Source organism: Salmo salar, chromosome 03 (assembly GCF_965601325.2).
Source record: "Salmo salar chromosome 03, fSalSal1, whole genome shotgun sequence".
NCBI classification, from domain to species: Eukaryota; Metazoa; Chordata; class Actinopteri; order Salmoniformes; family Salmonidae; genus Salmo; species Salmo salar.
In genome coordinates this window covers 12147384-12161093 of record NC_138293.1, presented here as the reverse complement: position 1 = coordinate 12161093, position 13710 = coordinate 12147384, and the positions used below count along the sequence as shown (strand labels likewise).

At 41.7% G+C, this 13710-nt stretch overlaps 1 protein-coding gene across 1 annotated transcript in view; it reads left to right on the top strand.

Moving 5' to 3' along the window:
* Positions 1-8718: 8718 nt before the first annotated feature.
* The window catches only part of LOC106598420 (KN motif and ankyrin repeat domain-containing protein 4), a 39532-nt gene continuing 34540 nt past the window's right edge, over positions 8719-13710 (top strand). Inside the window, exon 1 of the mRNA XM_014189463.3 lies at positions 8719-8942. The gene's annotated coding sequence lies outside the window, so the exon portion shown is untranslated. The remainder of the gene's footprint in view (positions 8943-13710) is intronic.

Here is a 13710-nt window from a genome sequence, read left to right as displayed (position 1 = left end):
TCCGTTCATCTTTCCCTCGATCCTGACTAGTCTCCCAGTCCCTGCTGCTGAAAACATCCCCACAGCATGATGCTGCCACCACCATCCTTCACTGTAAGGGATGGTGCCAGGTTTCCTCCAGACGTGACGCTTGGCATTAAGGCCAAAGAATTCAAACTTGGTTTCATCAGAACAGAGAATCTTGTTTCTCATAATCCGAGAGTCCTCCAAGCGGGCTGTCATGTGCCTTTCCTGAGGGCTGGTTTCTGTCTGGCCCCTCTATCATAAAGGCCTGAATGGTAGAGGGCTGCAGAGATAGTTGTCCTTCTGAAAGGTTCTCCCATCTCCACAGAGGAACTCTGGAGCTCTGTCAGAGTGACAATCAAGTTCTTAGCCACCTCCCTGACCAAGGCCCTTCTCCCCCAATTGCTCAATTGAGCTGGGCTGCCAGCTCTAGGAAGAGTCTTGGTGGTTCCAAACTTCTTCTATTTAATAATGATGGAGGCCACTGTGTCCTTGATGACCTTCAATGCTGCAGAAATGTTTTGGTAGCCTTCCCCAGATCTGTGCCTTGATACAATCCTGTCTCGGAGCTCTACGGACAATTCCTTTGACCTCATGGCTTGGTTTTTGCTCTATAGACAGGTGTGTGCCTTTCCAAATCATGTCAAATCAATTGAATTTACCACAGATGGACTCCAATCAAGTTGTAAAACATTTCAGGGATAATCAATGGAAATAGGATGCACCTGAGCTCAATTTTGAGTCTCATAGCAAACAGTTTGAGTACTTGTTTAAATAAGGTATTAAAGTTTTTTTTAATTGTTAATACATTTGCAAAAATTTCTAAAAACCTAATTTTGCTTTGTCATTATGGGATATTGTGTGTAGATTGATGAGATGTTTTGTTTATTTTATAACTTAACATAATTTGGAAAAGGGGAAGGGGTCTGAATACGTTCCGAATGCACTGCCAGAGGCGCGATCAATTCCGCTGAAATTCTTGTAAATTTAGGAATTAAATCTCACTCCCTTGAAAAACTCTAGCTCCAACAGCTGATTAAAACATCGGTGAGGTCATACATCTCTATCGTGTAAATTAAGTTAATACATGCAATCATCTGCAGAGAAATAAAAGCTTGCACAGCTAGGTTTACATCCTGGGCTGGTTCTACTCTTAAGCAATAAGGCCCGAGGAGGTGTGGTGTATGGCCAATATACCACGGCTAAGGACTGTTCATAAGCACGACGCAACGCTGAGTGCCTGGACACAGCCCTTAGCCTTGGTATATTGGCAATATACCACAAACCCCCTGAGGTGCCTTATTGCTATTATAAACTGGTTACCAACGTAATTACAGCAGTAAAAATACACGTTTTTTTCATACCCATGGTATACGATTCCATATACCATGGCTGTCAGCCAATCAGCATTCAGGGCTCCCACCACCCAGTTTATAATAGAAAATAGGATATTGATACAGCAAATACTGCTACCTGTACAGTAGTGCTGATGTGATTTTGATCCATACAACCAATATACAACCTACATACAACCTACATACAACCTAATATACAACTCTGATGCAACATAAGATCTGCCAGTGCTCCAGAGGTCCCTCTGTTAAATGTTAACTGATTGGTCCGACATCAAACCCCAGTGTGTGGACACAGCAAACACAGCCCTCACCCCTGTGTTGAACCAGAGGCCCCTGTCTCTGGTCACTCTCTGGATGGGAGCGGGCTCTATCCCTCTATGCTGTGTGTGTGTGTGTGTGTGTGTGTGTGTGTGTGTGTGTACGCATATATTTGCGTTGGCGTATGTGCTGGAGTTTGGGATAGTTTCATGGGGCAGGGCGGAGAAGTAAGTTGGAACTGGTCAACAGGACTAACACATTGCCCTGTTGCCCTACATTTTGCTTGATCACTTCAAATGAAGTACCTGTTAACCTGACAGTGACCATAAAGGCTAGTTTATAGTCAATGTGAGAAAAATGCAACTAGCTACGCAAAATGCCTGGTTGACTGCTGTGCTAAAATAAACTCCAGTCACGGTTGCCTACAGCCTTTTGACTTTTGGTTGTGGAACCATGTGTCTCATATGATGCAAGAGAAGCTACTCTTGCCCCATATATGCTTTCTGTCGGTAGCTCAGTCTGGCTGGAACGCAGTGTAATGTGACGCAATGTACTCATTTTGAGTACCTAATTGTGTTGTGAGCTTTATCTATGTAGACAATAAATGAGGCTTTAGAATTGTCTCGTGGAGGAAAATCTGATTTGACCAATTGAATTTAAAACTAATTTGTATTTGAAGATTCAGTTAAAGATTCAGTAAGATAAAGTTTCATCTGGCACACGCTTGACAGTCGATAACTGGTTTTCCTTGACCTTTCTGCGGCCAGGCATGCTATATGAGTCTACAGTGGCTTTTTATAATCGACTAGTCAAACAGTTTCGCCAGACAGCACATCTACAGTAGACACAGCTTGCTAATCAAACCAAAGCCAATGTGTGTTTGAGCAATCGGTAAGTCACATTTCAAGCCCAACCAGTGATGAATGTCACGTTTTTGTCCTCGCTGTCAATCACCCCTTATAACCCCGTTTTGCTTCATCATGTTCCTGTCCATGTCATCTGTGTAGCAGTGGCTAGATGTTCTTTACCATTCGGCCATCAGATTTGCCACCAATGCTCCTCATAGGACACATCACTGCACTCTATACTCCTCTGTAAACTGGTCATCTCTGTATACCCGTCACAAGACCCACTGGTTGATGCTTATTTATAAAACCATCTTAGGCCTCACTCCCCCGTATCTGAGATATCTACTGCAGCCCTTGTCCTCCACATACAACACCCGTTATGCCAGTCACATTATGTTAAAGGTCCCCAAAGCACACACATCCCTGGGACGCTTGTCTTTTCAGTTCGCTGCAGCTAGCGACTGGAACGAGCTGCAACAACAAACACTCAAACTGGACAGTTTTACCTCAATCTCTTCATTCAAAGACTCTCAATCATGGACACTCTTACTGACAGTTGTGGCTGTTTTGCGTGATGTATTATTGTCTCTACCTTCTTGCCCTTTATGCTGTTGACTGTGCCCAATAATGTTTGTACCATGTTTTGTGCTGCTACCATGTTGTATTGCTACCATGCTGTGTTGTCATGTGTTGCTGCCATGCTATGTTGTTGTCCTAGGTCTCTCTTTATGTAGTGTTGTGTTGTTCCTCTTGTTGTGATGTGTGTTTTGTCCTATATATATGTTGTATTTTATTGTATTTTTTTAATCCCAGGTCTCTGTCTCCGCAGGAGGCCTTTTGGTAGGGCGTCATTGTAAATAAGAATTTGTTCTTAACTGACTTGCCCAGTTAAATAAAGTTGAAATAAATCAAATAAAAGCAGACCTGGGTTAACATTTGATTTAGATTTGTTTCTAATACTTGTTTGATTAAGTCTGTAGTGCCAGATGGGTTCCCATATTTATTTAACTCGGCAAGTCAGTTAAGAACAAATTCTTACTTTACAATGACGGCCTAGGAACAGTGGGTTTTGTTCACTGCCTTGTTCACAGGCAGAACAACAGATGTTTACCTTGTCAGCTCGGGGATTCGATCTAGCAACCTTTCGGTTACTGGCCCAACGCTCTAACCACTAGGTTACCTGCCTCACCAATTTGGGACTATTAAAATGGAATAAAGTGCCGCTTAAGTATTTGAAAGAAACAAATACTGTATTGAACTCAGGTCTGATGTGTTAGTTGTGGAGCATATTAACTGGTTGTCACTGTAAGATCCCAACCCCCACCATATTCTGTGAGTCATTGGACTATGGCTTTAAAACTAAAAATCATATTGCATCACCTCTCATGCATAACGAATCATAACTCACATGTCATAGTCAAACTTTCAGGGCCAAATACTACATTGTCATTGTCCCTGAGACAATCCCTACCTCATTCACAGTGAATTATGGTTTCAGCATCACTTGACATTCAACACCGGGTGATTTATCTAGCAGTAAACTATGACACTACCTAAAGCTCACAGTCACACAGACATTGACTTGGAATCTTGGTAATACCAGCTAGCAAGAGGACCTTTTTGCTCCAAATACAGAAAGGTACATTTTGGTCGTTGGGCTTATCCAATATGAGAGGTCCAAAATATTTTACATAACATAATTCATATTATTATATATTTATAATTGTGTAAGGAAAGGGAAAGGATACACAGAGACAAGTAAATATAGAACGTATTTCATCCTTGATATAAATACAAAGGGACATGACTTCACACTAAACTGCATAGACCTTTACAGTAAAGTAGAATCGTCGCTATAATAACTGTTTGGATAGTGCAATACATACTACACCAACAGGTATCCTTTTGTGGGTGTGGATTCTAGTAAGATAAGTTGTGATTGGTCCCTCTTGCTGAAAGAGGCCAGCTCAATTTGAGGTCTATGAACTCTCGATCAAGAGACCTCTGATTCATAGAGGACTATACTAATACTGCCAATAGGAACCAATAACCACACTGACCTACAGTAGCATAGAGGACTATACTAATACTGCTAATAGGAACCAATAACCACACTGAGCTACAGTAGCATAGAGGACTATACTAATACTGCTAATAGGAACCAATAACCACACTGAGCTACAGTAGCATAGAGGACTATACTAATACTGCTAATAGGAACCAATAACCACACTGAGCTACAGTAGCATAGAGGACTATACTAATACTGCTAATAGGAACCAATAACCACACTGACCTACAGTAGCATAGAGGACTATACTAATACTGCTAATAGGAACCAATAACCACACTGAGCTACAGTAGCATAGAGGACTATACTAATACTGCTAATAGGAACCAATAACCACACTGAGCTACAGTAGCATAGAGGACTATACTAATACTGCTAATAGGAACCAATAACCACACTGAGCTACAGTAGCATAGAGGACTATACTAATACTGCTAATAGGAACCAATAACCACACTGAGCTACAGTAGCATAGAGGACTATACTAATACTGCTAATAGGAACCAATAACCACACTGAGCTACAGTAGCATAGAGGACTATACTAATACTGCTAATAGGAACCAATAACCACACTGAGCTACAGTAGCATAGAGGACTATACTAATACTGCTAATAGGAACCAATAACCACACTGAGCTACAGTAGCATAGAGGACTATACTAATACTGCTAATAGGAACCAATAACCACACTGAGCTACAGTAGCATAGAGGACTATACTAATACTGCTAATAGGAACCAATAACCACACTGACCTACAGTAGCATAGAGGACTATACTAATACTGCTAATAGGAACCAATAACCACACTGACCTACAGTAGCATAGAGGACTATACTAATACTGCTAATAGGAACCAATAACCACACTGACCTACAGTAGCATAGAGGACTATACTAATACTGCTAATAGGAACCAATAACCACACTGAGCTACAGTAGCATAGAGGACTATACTAATACTGCTAATAGGAACCAATAACCACACTGAGCTACAGTAGCATAGAGGACTATACTAATACTGCTAATAGGAACCAATAACCACACTGAGCTACAGTAGCATAGAGGACTATACTAATACTGCTAATAGGAACCAATAACCACACTGAGCTACAGTAGCATAGAGGACTATACTAATACTGCCAATAGGAACCAATAACCACACTGAGCTACAGTAGCATAGAGGACTATACTAATACTGCTAATAGGAACCAATAACCACACTGAGCTACAGTAGCATAGAGGACTATACTAATACTGCCAATAGGAACCAATAACCACACTGAGCTACAGTAGCATAGAGGACTATACTAATACTGCCAATAGGAACCAATAACCACACTGAGCTACAGTAGCATAGAGGACTATACTAATACTGCTAATAGGAACCAATAACCACACTGACCTACAGTAGCATAGAGGACTATACTAATACTGCTAATAGGAACCAATAACCACACTGAGCTACAGTAGCATAGAGGACTATACTAATACTGCTAATAGGAACCAATAACCACACTGAGCTACAGTAGCATAGAGGACTATACTAATACTGCCAATAGGAACCAATAACCACACTGACCTACAGTAGCATAGAGGACTATACTAATACTGCTAATAGGAACTAATAACCACACTGACCTACAGTAGCATAGAGGACTATACTAATACTGCTAATAGGAACTAATAACCACACTGACCTACAGTAGCATAGAGGACTATACTAATACTGCCAATAGGAACCAATAACCACACTGAGCTACAGTAGCATAGAGGACTATACTAATACTGCTAATAGGAACCAATAACCACACTGAGCTACAGTAGCATAGAGGACTATACTAATACTGCTAATAGGAACCAATAACCACACTGACCTACAGTAGCATAGAGGACTATACTAATACTGCTAATAGGAACCAATAACCACACTGAGCTACAGTAGCATAGAGGACTATACTAATACTGCTAATAGGAACCAATAACCACACTGAGCTACAGTAGCATAGAGGACTATACTAATACTGCTAATAGGAACCAATAACCACACTGAGCTACAGTAGCATAGAGGACTATACTAATACTGCCAATAGGAACCAATAACCACACTGAGCTACAGTAGCATAGAGGACTATACTAATACTGCTAATAGGAACCAATAACCACACTGAGCTACAGTAGCATAGAGGACTATACTAATACTGCCAATAGGAACCAATAACCACACTGAGCTACAGTAGCATAGAGGACTATACTAATACTGCCAATAGGAACCAATAACCACACTGAGCTACAGTAGCATAGAGGACTATACTAATACTGCTAATAGGAACCAATAACCACACTGAGCTACAGTAGCATAGAGGACTATACTAATACTGCTAATAGGAACCAATAACCACACTGAGCTACAGTAGCATAGAGTTACATAATGCACATCGAATGAACAGTCTGCCATGACTGTCAACCCCAATGGCACAGCCCTATGGATTGTGTATCACTTCCAATAGAGAAATGTTTATGGAGTTAATTCCGTCATACTTAGATGAACATGTTTCTTACTTAGATAAACATGTTTTTCTACTTAGATATTTTCAGTTATGCAAATTACGCAACACTACATGCAACAAAATCTCCGGGGTTTGGAAAGTTACAACAAAATCTTAAAGTAAGACTTTAACTTAAAGCCTCCATTATAAAAGGGTCATACATGCTTAAAACTTATTATGTTATAGTTATTATAATACATTATAGTATTATACCTACAAGCTTTAGGTACCGTCACCAATATCAAATGTGCACCTAATAAAAGCACCAATTGAAGCTCTCCTAAACCTAACTGTTATGTGATGATCACCTTTCACCACTAGAGGGCATTCTTGACAAATTATCCATATATGCATTGGGGAAAGTTGACATGGAACAGATTTTAGATTATGTTTTTTATTGTCACAGCTAAATGTATTGTTTTACAGGGTACGGCACCCCTAGATCAAATTAGGGTTAAGTGCCTTGCTAAAGGGTATATTGACAGATTAAATTTTTTTACCTTGTCTGTTTTGGGTATTTCAACGGGTGGCTTTTTGGTTACTAGCCCAACGGTCTAAACGCTAGGCTACCTACCTGCAGGCCAAAATACATGTCCCAAAGATGTAGAACAAGGATTTATACAGGTAAAAACAAACATCTACATGATTTGCAGTCTTGGTACTAATCAAGAGAGAGTGATCTTCAACTAGCCTACATTCACATGTTTTATGTATGCCTTTCCTTACCACAGTAAAGTAAAGGTAACTATTCCCTTTATACTGTAGCTGCCCAGACCTGCAGGGGCGGACTGGGACCAAAAATCCTTCTGGCATTTTTAACACATCGTCCCATTTTTTTCCTTGAGGCTCACCATTATTAGGCACATAATGATCATTTTGCACAAAACTGTAATTTAGACTGGTCCACTGGGCTAAAATGGACCAGCCCATCTGGAATTTGCACAAACTGCCCTATGGCCAGTCCATCTCTGCAGATCAGCTATGGCAGCTCAGAGTTTCCTGTTGTGTACGCTGCAGTATGTAGTCATTCAGCAGTGCTTTGGTCCAGTGTTTTTTTTTTAAACCACAATCCCTTTCGGAGTCAGATGTCATCGTGTGTAATGGAAAAGGAGCCTTTCTTTGCTAATTCCTTTTCTATCCGTGTTAGGAACACGGTGAAGGTGAAATGCCATTGTTACTGCTCCATGGGCATCTCTTTCTGTGTAATTAAATTCAGCAGAATATTATTTTGACTATGTCAATAAGGTGTTTTGTTAGTTTGCACAAACTCGTTTAAGTACAGTATTTCTGTTTTGAGATGGTAATTTGTTTTTTCAGTTTTCCTCTATTGCTGGGAGGACTATATTTCTCTTGGCCTGGGTAGATGAAGTGCCATTAGGAGAGTTAAAATGGAAGTGTGCTTGTTTGTAGGAGACACACATTACTGACTACCTAGGGGAGTTTATTCTGAAAACAACCAGCAGCACGGGTCTCGAGTGAGCTGCTGTCCACTGCTTTGAGTGAGGGACCCCACCTGCAAGCTCCTATTGGTCGATATCTAATAACGTGGGTGTGGCTGTTCAGTGTGGGCCCCCACCCGCAGTCTATTTGGACGGAGGGAGAAAGGCATGCTCTGAAACCCATCCCCACAACAACAGCACAGCCTGTGATATGAGAGGATTCTAAATTTGCCAAGCAGCTCCGGCATCCCATTCTCCGTGTTGGTACCTCCCTCTAGGAGACAGACTGACAGACAAGCTGGGCTGAGAGAAGCGACTGGAGAAGTACTGGAACTCAGACTGGAGTGGACGCTCTGACATCAGGTTACAGTAGAACACTCTGAACAAGCTCTGAACAAGCCGGGGCAGAGTTGGTAAAGGTAAGGGAAAGTTGGACATGGCTGTTTCTTCCTGTTCTCTGCTGCTTGCTGGTACTATAATAATTCACCAGGTGGATAATACTTCTAGGTGCTGTATGTTTCTGAATATATGTATGTTGTTCTTAATTGTCTTGAATTAAACATGGGTCATTTTAAATGTAGAATTTAAATAACAAGTAGATAGCAAAGGGATATTCAGTTGTCCGAGCGAATCAAGTATACAGGTTGGACTTGGAGCCCTTACAGTTATTCATCTGACTATCTGATAGACAGTCGACTTTTAGAGGTCAGATGTCTACCACACCCCTCACACACACACACACACACACACACACACACACACACACACACACTCACACTCACACACACTCACTCACACTCACTCACTCACACTCACTCACTCACTCACTCACTCACTCACTCACTCACTCACTCACTCACTCACTCACTCACTCACTCACTCACTCACTCACTCACTCACTCACTCACTCACTCACTCACTCACTCACTCACTCACTCACTACACACACACACACACACACACACACACACACACACACACACACACACACACACACACACACACACACACACACACACACACGTTCTATTTTAGCCTAACCATTTAAAATACCATGTTGTTTTTCTTCCTTGCGTGAAAGCCCCACTGGCAGCTGTTTCATCCTATTGGCTTTAGCACTATGTCCTGCTGCACACGGAGAGGAGATTGAGACCCTGTTGTTGTTATTTTAGTTGATTTATTTGACCATTTTAAACACAATACAACCACACACGTGGATACAGTACAATGGCATTCAATTCATTGAGGATGACACAAAAAAAGTTTAAAAACCTATTTCCATTGGGGAAATATACACATCTCAAACAAAATACATCTCAAATACATTTCATCAATAGGGAGGAAACAGTTAAAGGAATAAAATAGATTACCAAGTAAGCCAGATTACGAGAAGCAATTATACTTTATTTTAGCCTATGCAGTTTTAAAGCATTTTGCCCATAAACCATTTCATAAGGTATGGATTTGATGTGGTTTGGTATGGATTTTATATGGTTTGGTATGGATTTGATATGGTTTGGTATGGATGGGATAGATTTTATAAGGTTTGGTATGGATTTGATATGGTTTGGTATTGATTTGATATGGTTTGGTATGGATTTTATATGGTTTGGTATGGATGGGATAGATGTTATATGGTTAAGTATGGATTTTATATGCTTTGATATGGTTTAGTATGGATTCTATATGGTTTGGTATGGGTGGGATAGATATGATATGGTTTGGTATGGATTTTATATGGTTTGGTATTTAAAAAATAATAATTTCACCTTTATTTAACCAGGTACGCTAGTTGAGAACAAGTTCTCATTTACAACTGCGACCTGGCCAAGATAAAGCAAAGCAGTTTGACACATACAACAACACAGAGTTACACATGGAATAAACAAACAATAATACAGCAGAAATATCTATATACAGCATGTGTAAATGAGGTAGGATACAGGAGGTAAGGCAATAAATAGGCCATGGTGGCGAAGTAATTACAATATAGCAATTAAACACTGGAATGGTAGATGTGCGGAAGATGAATGTGCAAGTAGAGATACTGGGTTGCAAAGGAGCAAGATAAATAAATAAATAAATACAGTATGGGGACGAGGTAGTTGGATGGGCTATTTACTGATGGGCTATGTACAGGTGCAGTGATCTGTGAGCCTCTCTGACAGCTGGTGCTTAAAGCTAGTGAGGGAGATATGAGTCTCCAGCTTCAGTGATTTTTGCAGTTCGTTCCAGTCATTGGCAGCAGAGAACTGGAATGAAAGGCGGCCAAAGGAAGAATTGGCTTTGGGGGTGACCAGTGAGATATACCTGCTGGAGCGCGTGCTACGGGTGGGTGCTGCTATGGTGACCAGTGAGCTGAGATACGGCGGGGCTCTACCTAGCAGAGACTTATAGATGACCTGGAGCCAGTGGGTTTGTCGACGAGTATGAAGCGAGGGCCAGCCAACGAGAGCGTACAGGCCGCAGTGGTGGGTAGTATATGGGGCTTTGGTGACAAAACGGATAGCACTGTGATAGACTGCATCCAAATTGTTGAGTAGAGTGTTGGAGGCTATTTTGTAAATGACATCACCGAAGTCAAGGATCGGTAGGATGGTCAGTTTTACGAGGGTATGTTTGGCAGCATGAGTGAAGGATGCTTTGTTGTGAATTAGGAAGCCGATTCTAGATTTAATTTTGGATTGGAGATGTTTAATGTGAGTCTGGAAGGAGAGTATACAGTCTAATCAGACACCTAGGTATTTGTAGTTGTCCACATATTCTAAGTCAGAACCGTCTAGAGTAGTGATGCTGGACGGGCGGACAGGTGCGGGCAGCGATCGGTTGAAGAGCATGCATTTAGTTTTACTTGCATTTAAGAGCAGTTGGAGGCCACGGAAGGAGAGTTGTATGGCATTGAAGCTCGTCTGGAGGTTAGTTAACACAGTGTCCAAAGAAGGGCCAGAAGTATACAGAATGGTGTCGTCTGCATAGAGGTGGATCAGAGAATCACCAGCAGCAAGAGCAACATCATTGATGTATTCAGAGAAGAGAGTCGGCCCGAGAATTGAACCCTGTGGCACCCCCATAGAGACTGCCAGAGGTCCGGACAACAGGCCCTCCGATTTGACACACTGAACTCTATCAGAGAAGTAGTTGGTGAACCAGGCAAGACAATCATTTGAGAAACCAAAGCTGTTGAGTCTGCCAATAAGAATGTGGTGATTGACAGAGTCGAAAGCCTTGTCCAGGTCGACGAATACGTCTGCACAGTAATGTCTCTTATCGATGGTGGTTATTATATCGTTTATCGAGCGTCGCTGAGGTGCACCCATGACCAGCTCGGAAACCAGATTGCATAGTGGAGAAGGTACGGTGGGATTTGAAATGGTCAGTAATCTGTTTGTTAACTTGGCTTTCGAAGACCTTAGAAAGGCAGGGTTGAATAGATATAGGTCTGTAGCAGTTTGGGTTTAGGGTGTCTCCCCCTTTGAAGAGGTGTATGACCGCGGCAGCATTCCAATCTTTGGGAATCTCAGACGATATGAGAGGTTCAACAGGCTAGTAATAGGGGTTGCAACAATTTCGGCAGATAATTTTAGAAAGAGAGGGTCCAGATTGTCTAGCCCGGCTGATTTTTAGGGGTCCAGATTTTGCAGTTCTTTCAGAGCATCAGCTATCTGGATTTGGTTGAAGGAGAAATGGGAGAGGCTTGGGCGAGTTGCTGTGGGGGGTACAGGGCTGTTGATCGGGGTAGGGGTAGCCAGGTGGAAAGCATGGCCAGCTGTAGAAAAATGCTTATTGAAATTCTCAATTATTGTGGATTTATCGGTGGTGACAGTGTTTCCTAGCCTCAGTGCAGTGGGCAGCTGGGAGGAGGTGCTCTTTTTCTCCATGGACTTTACAGTGTCCCAGAACTTTTTTGAGTTTGTGCTACATGATGCAAATTTCTGCTTGAAAAAGCTAGCCTTAGCTTTCCTAACTGCCTGTGTATATTGGTTCCTAACTTCCTTGAAAAGTTGCATATCACGGGGGCTATTCGATGCTAATGCAGAACGCCACAGGATGTTGTTATGCTGGTCAAGGGCAGTCAGGTCTGGAGAGAACCAAGGGCTATATCTGTTCCTGGTTCTACATTTTTTGAATGGGGCATGCTTATTTAAGATGGTGAGGAAGGCACTTTTAAAGAATAACCAGGCATCCTCTACTGACGGGATGAGGTCATTATCCTTCCAGGATACCCGGGCCAGGTCGATAAGAAAGGCCTGCTCGCTGAAGTGTTTTAGGGAGCGTTTGACAGTGATGAGGGGTGGTCGTTTGACCGCAGACCCATTACGGATGCAGGCAATGAGGCAGTGATCGCTGAGATCTTGGTTGGAAACAGCAGAGGTGTATTTGGAGGGCAAGTTGGTCAGGATGATATCTATGAGGGTGCCCGTGTTTACGGATTTGGGGTTGTACCTAGTGGGTTAATTTGTGTGAGATTGAGGGCATCAAGCTTAGATTGTAGGATGGCCGGGGTGTTAAGCATGTCCCAGTTTAGGTCACCTAGCAGCACGAGCTCTGAAGATAGATGGGGGCAATCAATTCACATATGGTGTCCAGGGCACAACTGGGGACAGAGGGAGATCTATAGCAAGCGGCAACGGTTTGAGACTTGTTTCTGGAAAGGTGGATTTTTAAAAGTAGAAGCTCGAATTGTTTGGGTACAGACCAGGATAGTAAGACAGTACTCTGTAGGCTATCTCTGCAGTAGATTGCAACACCGCTCCCTTTGGCAGTTCCATCTGGTCGGAAAATATTATAGTTAGGGATGGAAATTTCAGTGTTTTTGGTGGTATGGTTTGGTATGGATTTTATATGGTTTGATATGGATTTTATATGGCTTGGTACGGATTTGATATGGCTTGGTACGGATTTGATATGGTTTGATATGGATGGGATAGATTTTATATGGTTTGGTATGGATGGGATAGATTTTATATGGTTTGTTATGGATTTGATATGGTTTGGTATGGATTTTATATGGTTTGGTATGGATGGGATAGATTTCATATGGTTTGGAATGGATTTGATATGGTTTGGTATGGATTTTATATGGTTTGGTATGGATTTGATATGCTTTGGTATGGATGGGATGTGTTTCATATGGTTTGGTATGGATTGTATATGGTTTGGTATGGATGGGATAGATTTTATATGGCT